Below are 22739 nucleotides of genomic sequence, written 5' to 3' on the forward strand. Positions count from 1 at the left end.
CTCCTCTCTGCTCTGGTGAAACATCTTCAATGTTTCAATTCAGCCAGGGAGACACAGTCTTCAGTCTTCAGTGGAAAATGCACTCTCTGAGCCAGAAGGGAGCTAGCTGGCCTCTATGGACAGAAGTCTCCAGCCCTGGTCCCGGGTTCTGTCCACATGCAAATGAAGACTCCAAATCCTCACAGTTTGGTTCAAAAGGCACTGTTCTGATTATTTAGAGTAGAGCCACTCTGATTGGTTGGAGTTATGCAGCTTTGATTGAGTGTGGAAAGCCTCAATCCTATTGGTTGAAATAGGATTCCAGGAACTCCTTTATAAGGACTGGCTTAGATGGCAGAAACACAGTACAGGCAAGCAGTTGACTGCAAGAGGCAGGCAGTCCAGCACCACCTTTTCCATGAAGTGCAGTTTATGTGGGAGGTCTCTGGGCAAAAATGGCTGGTAGGCTCTGTTTTTTAAAAATTTGAGCTATTTAGCCACCAAGGGCCCTTCTTAGTAGGTGTATTTTTTCCTCAGGGTTCACAAAGGTTAAAGACAATGGAATCTTAAAAGTAACAAGAGAAAAGCGGTTAGCTATCTATAAGGGAGCTCCTACAAGATTGTCAGCTGATTTCTCAACAGAAATTTTGCAGGCCAGAGGGGATTGGCATGAAATATTCCAAGTTATGAGAAGCAAGAACTTATAACCAAGAATACACTACCCAGCAAAGTTATCATTTAGGATTGAAGGACAGATAAAGAGCTTCCCAGACAAGAAAAAAATTAAGGAAATTTATCACCACCAAACCTGTATTACAAGAAATGTTAAGGGTCTCCTTTAAGAAGAAGAAGAAAAAAAAGATAAAAAATATGAATGGCAAAATGGCAATATATAAATATCTATCAACAATTACTTTAAATGCAAATGGATTAAATGCTCCAATCAAAAGACATAGGGTGGCTGAATGGATAAAACAGCAAGACCTTTATATATGCTGCCCACAAGAGACTCCATTCAAATGGAGAGACACACACAGACTGAAAGGGATAGAAAAATATAATTCATGAAAATGGAAACAAAAAAAATGCCAGGGTAGCAATACTTATACCAGATAACACAGACTTTAAAACAAAGGCTATAACAAGAAACAAAGAAGGACCCTGCAATTCCACTTCTTGGTATTTATCCAAAGAATCCCAAAACACTAAATTGAAAAGACCATATGTTTATCCATATGTTTACTGCAGCATTATTTACAATAGTCAAGATATGGAAGCAACCTAAGTGTCCATCAGTAGATGAATGGATAAAGAAGTAGTGCATATATGCAATGGACTATGACTCGGCCATAAAAAAAGAATGAAAATCTTGCCATCTGCAACAACATAGATTGAACTAGAGGGTATTGTGCTGAATGAAATAAGTCAGAAAGGGAAAGATAAATACCATATGGTATTTCACTTATATGTGGAATCTTAAAAACAAAATAAATGAACAAACAATAGAAACAGACTCATAGATACAGAGAACATTTTGATGGGTGCCAAATGGAAAGGGAATTGGGGTGATGGGTGAAAAAGGTAAAAGAATTAAGAAGCTCAGATTGCTAGTTACAGAATAGTCACAGAAATATAAAGTATAACATAGGGAATATAGCCAATAATGTTGTAATAATTATGTATGGTGACAGATGGGTGCTGATTTTATCAGGGTGATCTCTTTGTAGATTATATAAATGTCTAGTCACTGGGTTGGACACCTGAAACTAATATTCTACATCAACTATAATTGAAAAATAAAAAGGTATTTTTAAAAAGGTAATAATAGAGAACTAGAAATAAAACCATTTTTGCAACCTTGGTTTTTAACAGACCAGCATTGAAGACGAGTGGGGATAGGATGGACTTGTAATAAACAGTGCTCAGAGTGGTAGTTATCTGTATAAAAATTAATTTTGGATTCTTACCTTACATCATAAACAGAAATCACTTTTATGTATATTAAAGACTTAAATGTAAATAAAGCTATGTAAAAAACTTGTGAAACACTTTAGAGAATCCAACACTTTGGGATAGGGGATCTTTCTTAAATCAGACACAAAAAGCACAATCCATAAAAGAATAGATTGATAACCTCAATTATGTTAAAATTAGGAATTTCTGTTCATTAAAAGATACCATGAGAAAAATAAAAATACCCAGACACTGGGAGAAAATATTTTTAACACATATAACTGAAAAGAGTAGTATCTAGAATAGTTTCTCAACTTTGGCATTATCAACATATAGGATCAGACAATTTTCTGTTCTGGTGGCTCTCCTGTGCATTGTGGGAAGTTTTAGCACCACCTCTGGCCTTTACCTTTCAGATGCCAGTAGCTCTTCCCTATCTAGTTGTGACCACCAAAAATGTCTCCAGACATTGCCAAATATTTTATGCATTGCCAAATATTTTCTAAGAGGCAAAGTTTCCACCTGTTGAGAACCACTGATTTAAAGTAGGTGAAAAACTCTTAAAAATGGAAAGAAAAAGATAATGCAATAAAAAAATGGCCAAAGGCTTAATTAGGCACGTCACAGAAAAGAATCCCAAGTGTATGAAAAGATGCTAAACACACTGGTAATTAGAAACACATTAATCAAAACCATAATGATAGCATTTTACGCATACAACTTGCAAACTTTTTTAAATACCACAATAACATGTTGGTGAGAATGTGGAGCAACAGGAGGACACATACACTGTTTGGTAGTATCAATTAGCACAACAACTTTGGAGAACAATTAACATTGACTACTAAAATTTGAAGTTGTGCATACTTCATGGCCAACAATTCCTCCCTGAAATAGTATCCTAGAATTTTTTTTTAACCAGGATATATGTATAAAAATGTTCATAACACTTTTAACAGCAGACAAAACTGGAAACAAACTAAATCTATCAAAAGTAAAACTGATCAATTTTTTGTGTAGTTATTTAATAAAACATTATATGGCAGTGAAAATGAATGAATTACAGCTGTACAATATCATGGACAATTCTCAGGAACATCGTGTTGTGGGGTGAAAAGCAAATCACAGAAGATAAAATATAACATGATTCCTTTTATACAAATTACAAAAACAATATTAAATAACGTATTGTTTAGGGAGGTAAACTTATGGTTAAACTACAAATAAAGGCAAGAACACTATAAACACAAAATTTTGAGGGAAGTGAAGGACTGGGGAAAAGGCATATAGAGGAATTCGCAGAAACTGGTAATATCCTATTTTCATAAATCAGGTGGTAGATATTTGAGGGTACATTATATCCTCTTACGTAGATATTATAACTACTTAATAAAACAAAAGATCAAAAGGACACTATTCTAATAATACAGATTAAAAACATAATAATACTTTTGTACCCTCAAAGAATACTGAGAAGCATAGTTTTATCAGTTCACAAAAGATAACTTTTTTATGCCAGATGATGCATGAAGTAAAGATTTAACATTCTTTCCTAATCAGTAGAAATGATGAGTTTACAGTCTTCAAGATAAAGCAAATAAAAAATATTGGCGTTCCATTTTATACAGAGTGTGACAAAAATCCAGATTTTAAATGATGTGCAAGGAGTTTTTGAAATCTATTTTGCAAAATATTTCTCTTTTAGCTCTCAGCATTTAAAGAAAGACTTCTATAGAAGCCTCCTACAGAAACCAAAAACATGACTTTGGGTGAAAACCAGAAAGCTACCCAGAAAAAGCAAATAGAAACTTATATAATGATGCAAGTACTGGGACATAAATTGGGACACCGGGTGACTTAATTTTTTCACTCAGGACACCATTGAAATAAAAAATCTTCCTCCTCAAAATTTGAAGGAACAGATGAAGCAAAAATATAAAATTAAAATAAAAAGCTAATACAAACTTGCCTTTAGAAATGCAAATGTTTTTTACTGAGGTTTTATAGATTCTGATATTTGAATCTAGAAAAAAACAGGACATTTTTAGAGAACATAATAGCTAACTTTACTGAGCACTTAGACCTAAGTAGTGTTCTGGGTGCTTTCCATGTATGAACTAATTTTACCCTCACAATAAACGAAGTGATAAAATATAGGGCTGAGACCTTAATCCGATCATAATCAATTGGAGGGACTGTAAAAGGAGCTCATGTGCCCTATGTCTGGAAAAGCCCTACAGCAAAGAGCCTATGTTTACAACACAACTCTATGGTTATGGCAGCCCCTCCCCTCAACCTCCTCTTCCCCTCTGTAAAGTACCTCTTCCTTTCTTATCCCACAGTGGCTCACCAGGGCTGCGGACACTGGATTGCAATCTTTCCTAGTTCCGAAATAAATTCTTTTTGGTAATGCAATACGTAGTCAATTCTGTTTTATGGTCAACAAAAGTAAGTGCTGTTATTATAAATACCTGCTTTACAAATGAGTAAACGACCACAGACAGGTTAAGTAATTTGTCCGAGATCTTTCTACTAATAAAGGAGAGCCAGGTTTCTAAGCCAAGCAACAGTCTAGCTCTATCTGTAGCTCTCTCTGGGGTGAAAAATAGGAAGATTCTGGCTTAGAGAAACTCTCACTGGGAAAGATGGACAGTCAGAGAAGGAGCCTGTAATGACTATTCTGAGGTGCCACTTGCACTGTGTGGAGAAAGAGAGAGAAAGCTGAGAGGAAGACAACAGGAGTCTTGGCACTCAGCAAGAGGACTAGTTGTACTCAGGATAATCACAGGTTCTAATTTTCCTGGGACAATTCTTGTTTATCCCTGTTTTTCCAGCATGATTATTAGTAGCTCCTCCTTTCTCAAATTTCCAGGTTTGGATAATAAATTATATGGTCACCCTCCTTACAGAGAAATTCATCTTGAATTTAAGAAAAGGTTTTAACTTCCCAAAGTCTTTCAGATACAGCTAAAATGCAGATCCTTAGCCAAATCTGATAAGCATGCATTATTAACATAATTGGCTAATCTGTTTCTAAAAAACAAAGAGAAATAGAAGGAACCCCATTAAAACTGAGTGGAATTACTGCCTTGAGTACCATGCCTTTAAGAACTACAGCTTTTTCAATTTTGTAAACCATCTTCTATTGTCATTTAAGGCCCAGGTGCCTCAGAGCAGTCCTTGAAGAAATGGAGACCCTGTGGCGTTAGAAGGAGAGAGAATAGCCGAAGGCCTCTGCCAGAGGGTTAAAAACTACAGTGGGATATGAATGGAGCTTACTGTCCCCATAGGAGAAGAGAGTTTAGAATTTCAGTTTTGGAATGGTAATGGTATGAACTCTGAAGTTGTGAGACAATGATTTTTTGTAATATTTATTGTCTCTTATACTTCTCTAAATTATCCATAGCAAGAAACTTAAAATCAAAGGAACAGGTGCTAATAGACTAGTCACATTTGTGAAGACCTGTAACCCTGTCACGTGGAGGTCAGTTTCTTTAAGAAGTACAGGTGAAAAACTGCACTCCTGGAGCCAGAAAATCAGAGAGTTGGTCTATGTGAATCAAAGAGCTCTAGTACCAAGGAGAAAAAGCTTCAGGTAAGTATTTCAGCTTAAAATTGTTAGTCTTGTTAATTCTGTTACCAAACAAAAAATGGCTCAGCTGCCTGCTGCCACCCATAGGCAAATTCTGGAGGCAGAAGTTTGGTGAAAAAAAAAGGAAAGAGGTCTTTTATTCAAAAGCTGCACAATCTGGGAGGGTGGCTGGCTCCTGCCTCAAAGCCCATCCCTCCAAAAAACACAGAGGAAAACTGGAAAACCCCACCACCGTCTTCCAGACCAGTCCAAGGCTTCACCCAGATCTCCTTCTCTCATTCAAAATACTGTCCTTCAGGAATTGCAGGTGGCCACTGAATTGTCTTCCCAGCAGCTCAGCTTCTCTCCCCACCACTGGTGGGTCCCAGGCTCCCTTCTTTTCAGAGCCAACATTGGCTACGCGGCTTCCAGGGCCAGCCTCTGGCAAGCCCCAGCATGCACATCTGTGAAGTGGCTCCAAAAAGAGTACTGCATTTCTCCCTTGCCTCTGTTTAAATCTCCTAGCCCAAACATCCATGTACTCTAGAAGAGTCCGGCTTCCCCCAGTCAATCCCAGCCTTTTACCAGGCTAAATTGACAGGACAAGCACCTCCCCCTGCCACCGTCTTGACTTTCTACAGTACAGTACATGTGGCTGTGTCCTCTGTTCTCACCCTCACCCAGAGACGGGAAGGGAGTACATGGGCTTTTCCCTTAGCCAAACACCTCACTAGCTTTTTGTGTGCTCAGTGCAATGACTTCTTCCAGCACTGCATCTCTGCCTGCGGGTAGGGGTGAGGAATCTGTCATCATGGGCCACCACTAGCTTGGTTACTGGGCAACGCGGGGCAGGTCCCTGCCTAGGGTGCAGTGATTCCCTCTCTAAGCCCCTCCTCTGCTCTGCTGGCACTCCCTGCCCGGCCAGTTCTATCTATATCAATTTGAATCAGAGGATTCTCAACTTCCATTTCCTCAGCTTTATGAAAAGATGAGCAGTGATCTGAACAACTACTGCTTTATGTTAAATCTCATTGTTTCATTGGCAAGACAAAGAGAATGGGATGAAGGCAAAACCAATGCTGTGACTTGATTATGGTGAATAGGTCTTTCAGTGTCTGATCTGGTTATAGGATTATCTGAAGAACATGATGAAAATATTTTGAACATTTTGCATAAGTTTTGATTTTTATGAAACTAAACATGCATTGCTTAAATTGGATAAAATAGTTAAAGAGCCCCTTTTCCATCACTTTGTGTACATTATCAAATAAGCCTACACATTCAGAGCAGATTCTAGAGATTGCTTGAGGGAGGTTGCCTGAAAAAAGGTTGTAAAACAAAAGTGTTTACTTGCTTTCATTCTCAGTATTTAACCATACTAGAAAAGCTAAGATATATCTTGCTTTTTCCACTTGTTCCAAGTTACCTGGTGTTGGCAAAAGCATATGCCAGTGGTTCTCCATTCAGAGAAAAATTTTGTCCCCTAGGAGACAATTGGCAATGTGTGGAGACATTTTTAGTTGTTACATTTAGGGGATGAGTACTACAGATATTGAATGAGTAGATGTCAAGGATGCTACTAAGTGTCATACAATGCTCAAGAAAGCTCCCCACAACAAAGAATTATTCAGCCCAATAGTGGTAAGCAAAGTTTGTAAACCTTATGATAGGCAAACATATCAGTGCAGCAAAATAGAGAGCCCACAAATAAATTCACAGAGTCAACTGATTTTCAGAAAAGATACTGAAACTGTTCAGCGGGGAAAGAAAAGTATTTTCAATAAATAGTGATAAGCAATGAGATATTTGCATAGAAAAAAGTGAAACTAGACTTCAATCCTACATCATATATAACAACTAATTCAAAATATATATATATATATATTTTCAGAGGAGAATCAAGATGGCGGAGGAGTGAGTGGAAGTAACACTGCCCTTCTCCCAGAACCAATCTGGAATTACAACTAAACTGTGGAGAAATCACCTGGAACAAACAACTGAACAATAGCGAGAGAGGAACCTTGTAAACTCAGAGACAGACGAATTGGCTTTAGCACAATCTAACTGGTAAGGAGTGTGGTAGAGACTTGAGGAGGTGGGCGGGGCACCTGAAGGATATTGAAACAGCCAGTTGGATCCCCCTGCGAAGAGTGGGGTCTAAACCATAAGGAGGGATCTCTAGCCCATAGCACCAGAGCCCAAAAAGTACACAGAAAACAACCAGCTGCAAAAAGCAGCAGGGTTGCTCTCTGACAGAGACAGGCGGCTGGAGAGGCAAAGAACTGTTTAAAGGGCCAATTCATAAATTTAGTTGCAGCCACTTACCCTGGTCTCCAGTAAAGGCAGGGAACAGTGGGCTAGAGACACTTGAGGAGAGACTGGGGAAGGAGGCTTTGGTGAGAGAACTGAGGGAGTAGCTGATGGAGGATCTCAGTGCTGACTCATCCCCCATGTGGCAGCAGCCATCTTGCTCAGGCAGAGACCACGCCCCTGGGAGGCACCAGCGTCAAAGGACCCAATAGCCCCGCCCCCAGGCGGGATTCCACTCCCCCTGTGCTGTCTAAGCTGCCTACAGAGTGCAAAGTGGCAGCCACAGACAGTAGATCCCTGGCTAAAGGGGGTGCAGAGAGGTCTGGTGATACTTGAGGAGAGACTGGGAACAGAGGCTGTGGGGAGAGAAAGGAGAGAGTAGCCAGTGGGGTCCAAATGCGGACTCCTCCTCCATACAGCAGCAGCATGAGAGGACCCAATAACCCTGCCCCCAGGAGGGACTCTGCCCCGCCCTGAGCTGTCTAAGGCAACCTGCTGAGTGTAGAGTGAATAGATTAACAGCTAAAGGAGACAGCCACAAACAGTAGATTCCTGGAAGTCTCGAACAGACTGCCTAAGATCAGGCAGGGTCAACATCTGATATCTTCAGAGGCAGATCCAGAAAGTAAAAACAGCGGTCTCCAACCATAGAAGTTCACACCACAAAGTCAGGAAATCAAGACAGATCAACTTAAGAATAAGGAGCAAAAGAGAAGAGTCCCACATATAATGGAAAAACAAAGAAATACACCCCACTCGAAAGGAAAGGAGGAATCCCCAGAAAGAGTACTAAATGAAATAGAGGCAAGTAAACTATCAGATATTGAATTCCAAACAATGATTCTAAGGAAGCTCAATGAGCTCAGTGAGCTTGGAGAAAATTACAAAAAACTACAGGGAAACTATGAGGAACTTACTGCAAATTATATCAGCATGAAAAAGGACAAAGAAACTATCAGTAAGAGACAAGAGGAAATGAAGAATACAATTTCTGAATTGAAGAACACAGTAGAAGGAATAAAAAGCAGGCTAGATGAGGCTGAGGACCAAATCAGTGAGCTGGAGGATAAGGTAGAAAAAAGTTCCTAGAAACAGCAAGAAAATGAAAAAAGACTCCAAAAGAATGAAGAGGCATTGAGGGATATGCAGGACAACCTGAAACATAATAATATCCTTATAATAGGGATACCAGAAGGAGAAGAGGAGGAAGGGATAGAGAACCTGTTTGAAAAAGTAATGATGGAAAACTTCCCTAATTGGAGGAGAGAAAAAGTCACACAAGTCCAGGAAGCACAGAGGGTCCCATTCAAGAGAAACACAATGAGGCCCACTCCAAGACGCATCATCATTAAAATGGCAAATATCAAAGACAAACAGAGAATCCTAAAGGCACCAAGGGAGAAAACGGTAGTAACATATAAGGGAGCCCTGATATGCCTAGCAGCTGACTTCTCATGCAAGCCAGAAGGGAATGGCAGGAAATATTCCAAGTAACGAAAAGCAAATGCCTGCAACCAAGACTGCTCTACCCAGAAAGGCTCTCAATTAAAATAGAAGGTGAAATAAGGAGTTTCCCAGGCAAAAGAAGGCTAAAAGAATACACCTCCACCAAACCAGCACTGCAAAATATCTAAAGAGACTGCTCTACTGAAGAAAAAGTTTCTATGAATACCCAGTTCCTTTCAGAGTTACCAATACTTGATATTGCCAATAGTTTTAATACTTATTAATCTGATTGTGACAATGATGTTATTTTAGTTATTCCTTCATTATTGTTGAAACTAAACCTGTTTTAGTATATTTCTTGCCTATTTCTATTTGTCTTTTAAAAAAAACTTTAAATGACTTTTTGGTATTCTTTATCCATTTATTGATTAAAAGTTTGTAGAACTCCCCCCCCCCAAAAAAAAACCTCTTAACCATATTTTAGATGTGTTGTTAATACTTTTTTATTCTATTCCTTGTCCTTTAACTTTTTTTATATGTATATTACTATATAGTCAAATGCTTAATATAGTCATATTGTCAATATTTACTTTACAGCTTCTGGAATTGAATATTTTACTTCAGGTCATGAAAAATATTAGTTTTATCTTCTTCTAAAACTCCTTAGATTCTAAATATTGATTTTTAACTCACCTAAATATTTCTTGTATAATGTGTGAAACAGGGCTCTGTATTCATTTTATTTCAAGTAATAGTGGTCCATGCACCTTATTTGTTGAATAAGCCTTATTGTACCCATTGATTTGAAATATCAACTTAATCATATATTGTTAGACAGATATATATGTTTGTCTCCAGAATGCTCATTATATTTCATTGATCTATTTGATTATTTCTATGCTGGTGTCATGTTGGTTTAATTGCTGAGACTTTATAATGGTTTTAAATTTTTTAAATATTTTATAATTAACTTTGACATTTAAATAAACAAATAAAATCAATCTGCATTTAAGAAAGAAAGAGAGAGAGATGGAACTCCAACCCTTTGCGACAACATGGATGGAACTGGAGAATACTAAGCTAAGTGAAATAAACCAGTTGATGAAAGACAAATACCATATGATCTCACCTATAAGTGGACTCTATTCAAAAAAATAAACTAACGAACAAAATAAACCACAGGCACAGAAACTTGGAGCAGACTGAAAGTGACCAGAGGGGATGGGGAAAGAGGACAATGCTGGAAAGAAGGGAATGGGACTAGACAAAGAACATCTATGCATGACCCATGGACATGGACAACAGAGTGGGAACTGACTATGGGAGGGTGTTGGTGGGGGTGGGATGGGTGGAGGAGGGTAAAGGAGTAAAAATTGAGACAAATGTAATAGAATAAACATGATTTATAAATTAAAAAATAAAAAAATGATCAGTAATCTAGGAATAGAGGAGAACTCCTTCAACTTGATAAGGAATATCAGCAAAAGCCTATAGTTAGCAGTATACTTAATAGTGAGAAATTCTAAGCTTTCCCACTAAGATCAGGTGGAAGGCAAGGATGTTCCCTCTCACCATTCTTTTTCAACTCCATACTGGAAATTCTAGCTAATGCATTAAGACAAGAAAAGGAAACAAAAGACATAGAGATCGAGAAGGTTGAAATAAAACTGTCTTTATTCACAGATGACATGACCATCTATCTTAACAAAATGGAAAGATAATCCACAGACTTGGAGAAAATATCTATAATATGTAATCTGAGGAAATTATCTATGTAGAAAAGCCAAAATAATTGACCAAAACAAACAAACCAACCAACAAACAAACCCAATCTAGAACTAATAAGTGTTTATGGCAAGGGTGTAGGCCACAAGGTTGATATACAAAGTCAATTACTTTCCTATATACCAGAATGAACAAGAGAAGTTTAAAATCATAAACACAAAACTGTTTATATTACCCCCTCCATGAAATACTTAGGTATAAATCTAACAAAATGCATACAAAATCTATATGAGGAAAACTATAAAACTGTAATGAATAAAATCAAAGAAGTAAATAAATGGAGAGAAACTAAGAGAAAAAAATATTGAATGTAAACTGTAACTGAAAAATCAGTTTAAAAATAAATAAATAAATGGAGAGATATCCCATGTTTGTGGATAAGAAGCTTAATATTTTCAAGATGTCAATTATTCTCAATTTGATCTATGGGTTCAATGCAATTCCAACCAAAATCTCAGCAAGTTACTTTGCGGATATTGACAAATTGATTCTAAAATTTATATGGAGAGTCAAAAGACCCAGAACAGCCAACACAATATTGAAGAACAAGCGGGAGGACTGACACTACTCAACTTTCGGCTTTCTAAAAGCTACAGGAATCAACACAGTGTGGCACTGGCAAAAGAATAGACAAATAGAAAAATGCAGAAGCAGACCCACATATATAACGAGGTGATCTTTGACAAACAAGCAAAGGTAATACAATGGAGCAAAGACAGTCCTTTCAATAAATGGTGCTGGAATAATTGGACATCCACATGCAGAAAAAAATTAATCCTAATATATACCTTACACCCTTCACAAAAATTAACTCAAAATGTAATACAGATATACAAGTAAAACACAATACTATAAAATTCCAGATGACTTGGGGTATGTTGATTTTTTTAGATACAACACCAAAGTCACAATCCATGAAAGAAAGAAGTGATAAGCTAGATTTCATTAAAGGTAAAGCTTCTGTTTTGTGGAGGACAATGTCAAGGGAATGAGAAAACGGGCCATAGATTTGAAGAATATATTTATAAAAAACACATCTGATAAAGGACTGTTATCCAAAATAGATTTAAAAAATTCTTACATCTCAACAATAAGAAAACAATTTGATTAAAAAATGATCCAAAGACCTCAACAGACCCCTCACCAAAAAAGATAAACTGATGGCAAATAAGCATATGAAAAGATGTTCCACATCATTTGTCATCAGAGAAATGCAAATTAAAACAATAATCAGGTACCAGTACACACCTACAAGAATGACCAAAATCAGGAATACTGACAGCACTAACTCTGGTGAGGATGTGGAGCAACAGGAACTCTCATTTATTGCTGGTGGGAATGAAAAATGGTACAGCAGTTTGGAACACAGCTTGGCAGTTTCTTACAAAACTAAACATCCTCTTACTATATGATCCCTAAATCATGCTCCTTGGTATTTGACCAAAGAGGCTGAAAACTTATATCCATGCTAAAACTTGTACATAGATGTTTATAGCAGCTTTATTCATAATTGCCAAAACTTGGAAGTAACTAAGATGTATTTCAATAGGTGAATGGATAAATAAACTGTGATACATCCAAACAATAGAATATTATTCAGCACTAAAAAGAAATAAGATATAAAGTCATGAAAAGACATGGAGGAAACTTAAAGTGAAAAAAATTAAATTAAGTGAAAAAAAGCCAATTTAAAAATCTCTCATTCTAACTGTACAACATTCTGGAAAAGGTAAAACTATGGAAACAGCAAATAGATCTGTGGTTGCTAAGAATTATGAGGAGAGGATTGATAGAGCAGAAGATTTTTAGGACAGTGAAAATACTCTGTTCGATACCATAATGATAGATACATGTTATTATACATTTCTCTAAAACCATAGGATGAAATGTAATGTAAACTATGGATTTGAGTAATTATCAAATTACTCAATATAGGCTTATCAATTGTAACAAATGTACCACTCTGGTGGGGGATGTTGATACTAGGGGAGGCTCTGCATGTGTAGAAGCAGGTTGTATGTGAGAAATTTTTGTACCTTTCCCTTAATTTTGCTGTGAGCTCAAAACTGCTCTAAAACATAAAGTCAATTTAAAAAAATGGAAATATCAAAATTTAAAAAACTGTACCCATTCTAGTTTTGATAGTAAAATGTGTAGTTGGGACTTACCTATTTTTCTAAAGTTTGTAGCCTTAGATTTCTTTGAATGTGTTAATCATTGTAATTGGGAGTAATTCAATCTATAAGATTCTTTCAAAGTTATAAACTAAGAATACGAAGGAAGTGGCACATTTAGCAATGATGGAACACCCAATAGTCTTTAGTTTGGAGGACAGCACTAGGTCTGTTTCATTGCAATCAGTGAAAGTGTGTGAAATAGCCCTGGCTGCTGTGGCTCACTTGGTTGGAGCATTGTCCTATAAACTGAAAGATCATGGGTTCCATTCCTGTTCTGGGTGCATGCCTGGGTTCCAGGTTTGATTCCCCTTCAGGGCTCATAGGAGAAGCAACCAGTCAATGTTTCTCTCTCAGAGTGATATTTCTCTCCCTCTCTCTCTTCCTCCCTTCCTCTCCCTCTAAAATCAATGACCATGTCCTCAGGTAAGGATAAAAAAATAAAACTGTGTGGGATAAATAAATGAATGAACATGCATTTTTATGGGCTTAATTGTGGCTGCTTCAAATTCTTATGTTGAAGTCCCAACCCCCAGTACATTGGAATGTGACTGTATTTGCAGAGAAAACCTTTAAAGAGGTAATTAAGTTAAAATGGAGTTATTAAAGGAGGTCCTTAGTTGAAGATAACTGGGGGACCTTACAAGAAGAGATTAGGACTCAGAAATGCACAAACCAAAGGGCAACCACATGAAGACACAGAAAGCCCACGGCCATTGGCAGGCCAAGATGTAAGGCCTCAGAAGAAACCAACCCTGCAGACCCCTTTGAGAAAATAAATTTCTCATTGAAGTTTAAGCTACCCAGGGTGTGGTACTTTGTTATGGCAGCCCTAACAAACCAATACATACATTTTTCTATTTGGCAAGCCTAGTGATTGAATTCAACATACATTTATTTATTTGTTTGTTTATTTGTTTCCTCACCCAAAGACTTTTTTTCCATTGCTTGCAGAGAGAGAGGAAGTGAGAGAGAGAAACAGCAATGTAAGAGAGAAACATCAACTGGTTGCCTCCTCTATGCACCTATATAGACCAGGGATGATGTGTGCTTGGACCTGGGATCAAATCCACAACCTAGGTGTGTGCCCTGACTGGGAATTGAACTCGCGGCCTTTTGGTTATGGGACGATGTTCTAACCAATTGAACCACACCAGCCAGTGCATCAATTATTTATTGAACATCGACTATACTACTGTACTGTGCCAGACGATGGCTAGGCAATTAAGTGACCTCTAGTGAGGCAGACAAACATGGTGCTGAGGAGTGATTTCTGCATAGGCTCAGAAATGTATGTGCACTATTGCTTACATGCCTCTACATATCTAACCTAACAGAAGATACTTTTTGCACAAACTTAGTACCTGGCCAAGGTATCATTGTTTTTAACAAAGGCTTTTTAGTTGCAAGCAAAAGAAATTAGCACAAAGTAGCTCTAAGTAAAAAGTGGAAAGAGGGTGATTATTTTTTTTAAGAGATCACAAAGCAATCTCACGGCAATGGAGTTGAGCCACACAAGCTCTGAGACCAGCTCTTGAAGAATCATCAGGAATCAAAATTACTCCTCTCTTTGACTGCCACCCCATGCTGTTTTTCATCTTTGATCTTTACAGGGTTGTTTTCTTCTCATTTTCTGCAGTCCAGCATTCTGTGCTCCTCTGTGGACATGGTGGGAATTGACATCACTCCAGCCTTGGGTCCCCAGTACTTCCCCAGCCCAGCACCACTAATCCACTGGCTAGTGACTTATTGTCCTGGGTTCAAGTTCTAGGAAGGAGTCTAGTGGTCCACTTGGACTGAATTCCATGTCCACCCCTTGTCCTACTGGCTTTGGTCAGAGATGGTGAGATAACAATAAACACACAGCTACTGGAACTGGAGAAAAGACAATTATCTGATGTGCAGATATTCCAAGTTTCCTTTTCTAATCATCAAAGTAGAATTTAGTAATAATTGAAAGAAGGGAAATTTATTCCATTCCTGTATAAGAAAGTCTATTTGCATTGGTTTAAAGTTGTGGTTTTCAGACCTGGCTGCACATCAGAGTCACTCGTGGAGTTTCAGAAATACGCCAGTGTCTGGTGCCCACCTTAAACTCTATTAGAATCTGTGGAGGTGGAGCCCAGGTAATTTTTTAAAATGTTTTTGAATGCTCCAGATGATCCTAACATTCTGCCAGGATTGCAAACTACTTGTTTAGACCTCATATCAGTATAACTTGAAACTTTAGACTTTATGATTTCATATCTTGTTCTTTTTTAAAATATATAATCTTTATTATTATTTTTCCATTACCATTCAGTCCCCTTATACCCCCTACCCGTATCAATCACCACCCTGTTGTCCATGTTGTATCTTATTCTTTAAAAATGTGATCAAGTTAGGAATCATGTGCTTTTGCAAAAATTTATGGCAAACTCTTCATCATTGAGTATTTTGAGGACAGAAGAGCTTCCTTCAGGAGGAATAGTATTCATTTGAAAATAGCCATATATAGTCATGTTTCTTATAATAGGTTCTGAAAAAATTGGTCATCAGGTTCCTTAGAAAGTAACTGTTCTAGAGAAATAAGAAACTTGGCGCTTCTTGTAAATCTTTGTTGTCTCTGTGGTGGAAACCTTCAGTGGTCTTCCCAGATCTTCTCAGATCCCCTTTTACTGTTTCTGTGCTCCAACCCTAGGCTTCTATGTGCTATGGCTTCCAAACGGCCACACCTACAATTATTTTCCTGAGCTACTAAACATTTTGCCTGCCCAGGAAAAAAGCAGAGAATGCCTGGGAGGTCACTACCTGCCGCTCTGCCTCTTGACAGGTATGAGTGACAGTATGACAGCCAGGCTCCCATACTAATGACAAACTCTTGTTTCCACTGTCAGGTTTCATTCAGAGTTCGGCTAAAACCACCCTTTTGCCTTAGCTGTTGTTTTTTTTTTAAGTTCTATATTAAAAAAACAACAACAACACTCATATACAAATCCTTATCTCAGGTATGCTTCAGGAAAACCCAGTCTAAGACAGTCAACGTTCTGGAATTTTATTTCTGTCTAATATTAAAAAGTCTACATGGCTTTTAATAATACTGTTTATAACTTTTCAGAAGTGGAGAGTCAATGTTTTATTTATTCTCACCGTTAGGAAAAGAGTAGAGAAGGTAGCCCTTGAGAAGGTGCTCGGTCACTCCTGGGGAGATCCTGGGGACAAAAAAGTTTGGAAGAACGATAGTGAGGAAGGAAGCAGAGAGGCATTCATTGACAGTTGTAAGCGGAGTAGAAATAAATTAGGCTGGTTGGTGTGAGTTGGTGATGGGGAACCTGAGAATATTTAGAGCAAAGAAAAAGGAGTGATGACATGAATAGAGGCGTGACATGACTTTCAAGTCATGTAAAAGCGCACAGGATAATACAGCAATTTTCAATATTTTTCATCTCATGGCATACATAATCTGACCAAAAAAATAAGTATAATTTTGATTTCTTCATGCCAGACGGCTATTGTTGTGTTGGCTGTTGTCATTTTTTTATTTGGCAGTCTAAGGGGAAAGAGGTCAGTGCCCTGACGAAGTAGTCAGGTGTTATATGTTTTAAACTTTCTGAAAATCGCCACTATAATAAAATGTAAAATAGGTTGGAGTTTTCTGGAGTTGCAGGCATGACAGTTGTCACAAGGCGGCGCTCTGACTACATTCACTTTTGTTTCCACTGAGTTTTCATTTTCCCCACTCTTCGCCTGCAGTCTTTAAGGGCTCCAACTAGAGGTCTGTCACACTCCAGCCAGAGTCAGCCAACCTGTTATTAGTGCCACGCCTTCCTCCTGGAGCAGTGACAGTGTAAATCTCAGCAATGGCAGAAAGGGGACAAATACAGCTGTTGTGCATTTTAGAATAATTGCCGCAGGCCATTTGGAGACTGCTTTACAATCACAGCACTTATGCAAACTTATATAGCATTTCACTTTTCCATTTTATTTTCCTCAACACCTTGTAACATGAATTTGTTAATCCACTCAACCCCTGTTAATCTGGAGTCATCTGCACCTCCCCCCTCTTTTACAAAGTGAGGCTTGCCAGCCTCCTGGAAGGTGCTATGCTCTCTCATCGCACCTTGCTGCCTTTTCACATGCTATTCCTTCTGCTGGGAGCTCCATTCTCCTTCTCCTCACCTAGTCTACTGTCTTTTCCAGGCACAAATGCTGTTTGTGAAAACTTCTCACCCCACCCCAAGCCTGGGCTCATTTTCTTTTACCTTCATCTTCCCCAGTTTACTCACCTGCTGGCATTTATCCCATAGTATTAAAAGTGTTTCCTATCTGTCACCTCTGCCCCAAGTTTCTTGAGCTTTGTTATCTTTTTATATCCCCAGTGTCTCCCATGATTCTCCACATAGTGAGCAAATGAATGAATAAATACATAAAACAAGCTTGAAAAGATCTAAGACCTTGCCCCATCTTGAGTCCACAATATAGATGGAAATATCCAGAACTTTAGACCTGAACCAGAATATCTTATTGGCCACTATGATTGATAGTACGCAGGCCTCCCCATAGAAAACTCCTAAATGGGCCTAATGGAAAAGTCCTGGGCCCTGCAATGAGTCACATATAAGAGACGATTCCCTCGTGCTGGCACAGAAAGATTTCAAGGCCCATAAGCTAGGCAAAAGGCCTGGGCAGCATGGTTTACTGTGTAAGACTACCTACCTTAGGTTGCAGCCTAAGCACTTTGCTGGAACTGATGTAACTGGGGCATAAACAGAAGCAGCAAGCCCATGGTTCTGTGTTCATCAGCCTTTTAGGGGGAACACCTCACTCCAGGTAACTGGAATTGTAGGCACTTTCAAAGAGATATTAGGCAAAATCAAAGAGAGGCATGAACTATCTGTATCTGAGCCCCATGTTTACCCGTTGCATTGTTTGCTAGCTGGTTTTGCAACAAACCGTAAAAATATAAAGCAATCTTGCTCTGAACCCTGGTTGTCATTCTCTGATGGTTTGTTGTGTTTTCTAATTTCCATGTGACACATACTCCCATCCTGGCTGATTCCAGGCTACTTGTCTGATGTCACTCCAACAGTCAGGAAGGGACGCACACAACTGACCCTGGTGCATCAGTAAGAGCAGGCGCCAGATCACCACGATGGTTTCTGCCTTGGGAGGCCCTGTGCAGAGAATCCACCTGTGCTGTTCCAGGGCTTCTGGCCTACAGAAGTCTCAGTTCATACTTGAGTTTTGTTTCAAGCTTCTAAGTGTGTGGTAATTTGTTATGCAGTCATAGAAAACTAAGAAGAGCTTATGGTACTTTTTACAGATGTGAAAACTAAGGCTTTGAACCAGTAAGCAATTTGTCCAAGGCCATGAGCATCTAACAATGAGCTCAGAGGCAAAATAGGATGTGTCTGACTTTAAAGTCTGTAACCTTATCTCCTGTGTTCTGTGACTTCCCATAGAAAACATGTCATGTAAACCATGAGGGCCAGAGTCATGGGCGCTCTATTTCTTTGTTTACTTTTATTTTTTTAGGGACCAGAAAAATGTGCATTATTATTATAAATGAAATTCTGAGCCAGAATAAAATCAAATATTGAGTGTGGCTTTGGACTTGAAGTGGTGCCCCACCAGTTACCTTGGTATTTATTTTAAAGGACAATGCTTTAGAGTAAAAGAAATCTCACATGGGACTCTCCTCATTAAATATCTGAGTTTGGCCAGAGTGTCCATTTCTGCTTTTCTCCTCTAGCGTGACCAGATGTGCTCAGAAAATTTGGTTCCCTCTGAATATGTACATCTGTCAAAATTCCTGTCATTTTTAGCAGGACTGCCAAGGGAGCAAACAAAGAGAGTTGGCGATTAACTTCAAAGAACTTTGTTGGAGAGGAATAACGATATTTAAAGGCCTATTTTGTGAACTAATTGCATTTGCATATTTATGGGGTTTACTGATATAGCAGTAATTAAAAACTATTTAGTAGTCTTAAAGGACACATAACTCAGTTGCTGTTTGCATAATAAACACTTCCTTATTATATTTGCATAATAAACCCTCTTCCCCCTGCTTCCTCCAAAAGATACTGGTCCATCTAAGGGGTGTTATATCTTATTTGGAAATAATGGAGAAACAAGTGTTCGGACTCATGGGAACGTGGAGCGGAGAGTTCAAAAAGGAGCGTATTTCTACGTTCTCTCTTAATGATAGGCCTGTCCTGAACTGCTGTCTGAGAATGGCAGATTCAAACCTCAAATTAATGTCTTTCTTTCTCCCAGGTGATATTTAAGAAACTTGAATGCTTATCCCCTGATAATTCTGATTTTTTATTTAAACACTAATCTGCCTGAAGGGCCTGAAGGGAACTCCCCCACCCCCAATATTCATCCTTTTTAAGGAGATATGTAAGTGGGGTGAAATCCTTAACTAATGGATTATAAGAAACAATGTGAGTAAAAAGTGCTGTATTTAAGAAGTGAGGAGCAGCCTTTTTTTTTTTTTTTTTGAAAAATTACTTGAGCAAAATTATTTGAGCAAAGGTGAGGTAGCAAATTGAAAGATAGCAAGTAAACAAACTAAATGCAGACAGGACAGTAAAGTTGGAAAAAGGAAGGTCTAAGCTGCCTGGGTGTGCAGAGCAGGGTGGTCAAGGAACAACTGCTTTGAAGAGAAGTCACTCACACAAAACATTTCCCATCTTGGCAGAATTCATCAGCCAATAAAGAGCCATAATGGACAGGATCACCAGACTGTTGTTAAATTAGCTAATGAAGGTCATAATGTACCTGTATTACACATCATTAGCAAAGACCTTCCAGTAACAGATGCGTATACCGGAAAATGAGAAGAAAAGGGAGGGGCAGCTGGCCCCGGAAGGTGTACTTGGAGTCATCGCTTACTACTGTAAAGTGTGTGGCAAAATAAATGTTGATCATCATCTCAATTAGACCTTTGCATAAAAGGCAAACTTCTGTGTTCCTTTCCTATAAAAAGTGCTACCTGCATTGATATGCTGCCTGCGGCTTGCCTTCCTCTTGTCCAAATTCATCTCATAGGTAGAAGATGACAATTCGGAGAACTGATGGGAAGTGCTGGGACTCTGATGGCCAGCGCAATCCGTGGTGATCTTACCCTCAATGAAGCCTCATTTTTCTGGTCACCAGATAAATAAATCTGTAGATAAATACCTCTGAAGAATATCTTTTCAATAACCTTTTTATAACTTTGTATCAAAATTCCTCTACCAGTAACATTTCATTTTTTTTCCTTCAAAAGTATTTTCAAATGTACAGCAAAATTGGAAGAATAGAAGAGCTCCTCCCTCCACCCTCCACCAACCATTTAAAAGATGGCAACATGATGTCTTTTTACCTGCGAGTACTTAGTGTTTTATTCTTACAAACAAAAATATTCCTTTATATAATCTCAATATAATCAAATCAGAACATCAACAACACTACATTACCTCTATCTCATCCACAGACTCCACTTGAGTTTCACCGATTCTCCCCAAAATGTTCTTTATAATGAATCACACATTTCATTGACTTGTCATGTATCTTTAATCTGCTTTTGTTTGAAGCAGTTTCTTTTTCTTTCTTTCTTTCTTTTTTTAATCCTCACCCAACGACATTTCTTTATTAATTTTTAGAAAGAGAGGAAGGAAGAGAGAGAAACATTGATGCAAGAGAGAAGCACTGCTCGGTTAGTTACCTTTTGTAAGCTACCCACAACCCAGGCATGCCCCCTGACCAGGAATTGAACTCACAACCTTTTGGTCACGGGACAATACCCCAACCAACTGAACCACACAAGCCAGGGCTGATGTAGTTTCTTAATCTTTCCTTGAATTTCATAACTTTGACTCTTTTGAAGATTACATACCTGCTATTTTATAGAATGTCCTACAATATGGGGTTGTCTGGTGTTTCCTTTTGGGTAGATTCAAGTAGTACATTTCTGGCAGGATAACAGAAGTAATGCTGTGTCTTCTCCTATCTCAGGGCACACAGTTCCCACAATTGGTGATGTTAATTTTCATCACTTGATTAAGGTACCGTCTGCCAGATTTCTACATTGAAAGTTTTTTTCAATCTTTGTAATTAAATTACTATCTTGTGTAAATGTTCTGTTCCTTATCAAACTTTCACCGACTAGCTTTTATCGCCTGTTGATGTGTCTTGAGTGAATTATTACTATGAAGATTCCATCAGTCGTTCTACACTTATTAGTTGGCATTCCACCACCATTATTGATTTTGTTGCTCCAATTGTTGCAGATTTGGCAATTGGGAACCCCTTCATTCTGGCTCCTATATCCTTTTATCATGTCCCCATCATTCCTTTAGCATTTCTTTATAATACGACAAGACGTTCTAGGCTCTTATACCATCTTCGTCTCCTCCCTGGCATCTGTCATTTCCTCATTTCTTCCTTTTAGGTGATGCAGTATTTAGAAACTAAGACCTGGGTACTAGATATACTCATTGCTATTTGGGTGTCCCTGCTCCCAGGCCCTCTAGTAAACAAAGCTAGGGATATGGCTGTGTATGATCATATGTACACACACATTTACATTTGTATTTATTTCTATATTGAGGTACATATGTTGAAAACCCTGAGTTCACACTGATATCCCCCAAACCAACTCAATACCACAGGGGTCATCTTCATTTTCTTTTTTTCTACCTTTGTAACTCTCTTCACCAAGAGTAGGAAACCAATCCCGCTACATCTTGTTGGTAGATAAAAATTAGGAAAAGAACTTCATGGATTCTAAACAAAGGGACTGAATAATTAGGAGAACAGGAATTGGGTATATAGTTTCCTCCTCTCAGTTTACTTTGTGAAAACTTATCTCACAATTGTGCCTCCACAATCCCATTTATAGTAAAAAGAAGGCAGCTATTGGAAATGGTATGAAATGTAGTTTTTGTTTCTAGAGCATCTAGGAGTCTACCAATGGAAGATAGAGTTATTATATAAAATCATGCATTTTTTTAAAATAATGAAGAGTGAATGGGCACTGAATCAAAAAGTGAAAAAAATTATTGAATGCTGTTAAACATTAGCAGTTCTCATGTTCAATAATTGTGGAGAATCCTCTCCTACGTAGTTACTGTCTGAACTGTAGGCAATAAAAATTTAAAAAGCACTCCTGTTTATCAAAAATCAATGTTTCTTTTCATTAAAGGGGCTTATAAAAAACAAAAAGCACTTTTACCACTGTGTTCTTAGCAGTTGTTCTTTGTCAGGCAATACCAGGTTTCCATTTGCTTTGTGTAATTCAAGTCCAATAACCATTGTGAAATGCTACTGCATGTGAAGATGTTACTGCATATTTAGAACAGCTATTTGGATCTCAATTATTAATGAAATTAGTGTCCTGAATGTTAGCAAGAGCATTGCCTTAGGTAAAGGCTGTAAAGGAAATCATATTAGTATGGAATTTCCTCTCCTTAAGGGCGCCTCTTAGATTACATTATTTACTTAGATATCCCCTATCAGGAAAATTGAAATGTTGGCCATGATCTGACCCTGGGGCA

General features: G+C 38.2%; 2 protein-coding genes across 2 annotated transcripts in view; one reads left to right on the plus strand and one right to left on the minus strand.

Annotated features, from left to right (window-relative positions):
• USP28 (ubiquitin specific peptidase 28) overlaps positions 1 to 7959 on the minus strand; it is an 81780-nt gene extending 73821 nt beyond the window's left edge. Inside the window, exon 1 of the mRNA XM_054592275.1 lies at positions 7829 to 7959. The gene's annotated coding sequence lies outside the window, so the exon portion shown is untranslated. The remainder of the gene's footprint in view (positions 1 to 7828) is intronic.
• HTR3B (5-hydroxytryptamine receptor 3B) overlaps positions 1 to 22739 on the plus strand; it is an 80604-nt gene that overhangs the window by 5351 nt on the left and 52514 nt on the right. The gene's annotated exons all lie outside the window — the stretch shown is intronic.

The sequence above is a fragment of the Pteronotus mesoamericanus genome, unplaced genomic scaffold (genome assembly GCF_021234165.1).
Source record: "Pteronotus mesoamericanus isolate MK-2021 breed Mesoamerican mustached bat unplaced genomic scaffold, CSHL_Meso_final scaffold_36, whole genome shotgun sequence".
Lineage (NCBI taxonomy): Eukaryota > Metazoa > Chordata > Mammalia > Chiroptera > Mormoopidae > Pteronotus > Pteronotus mesoamericanus.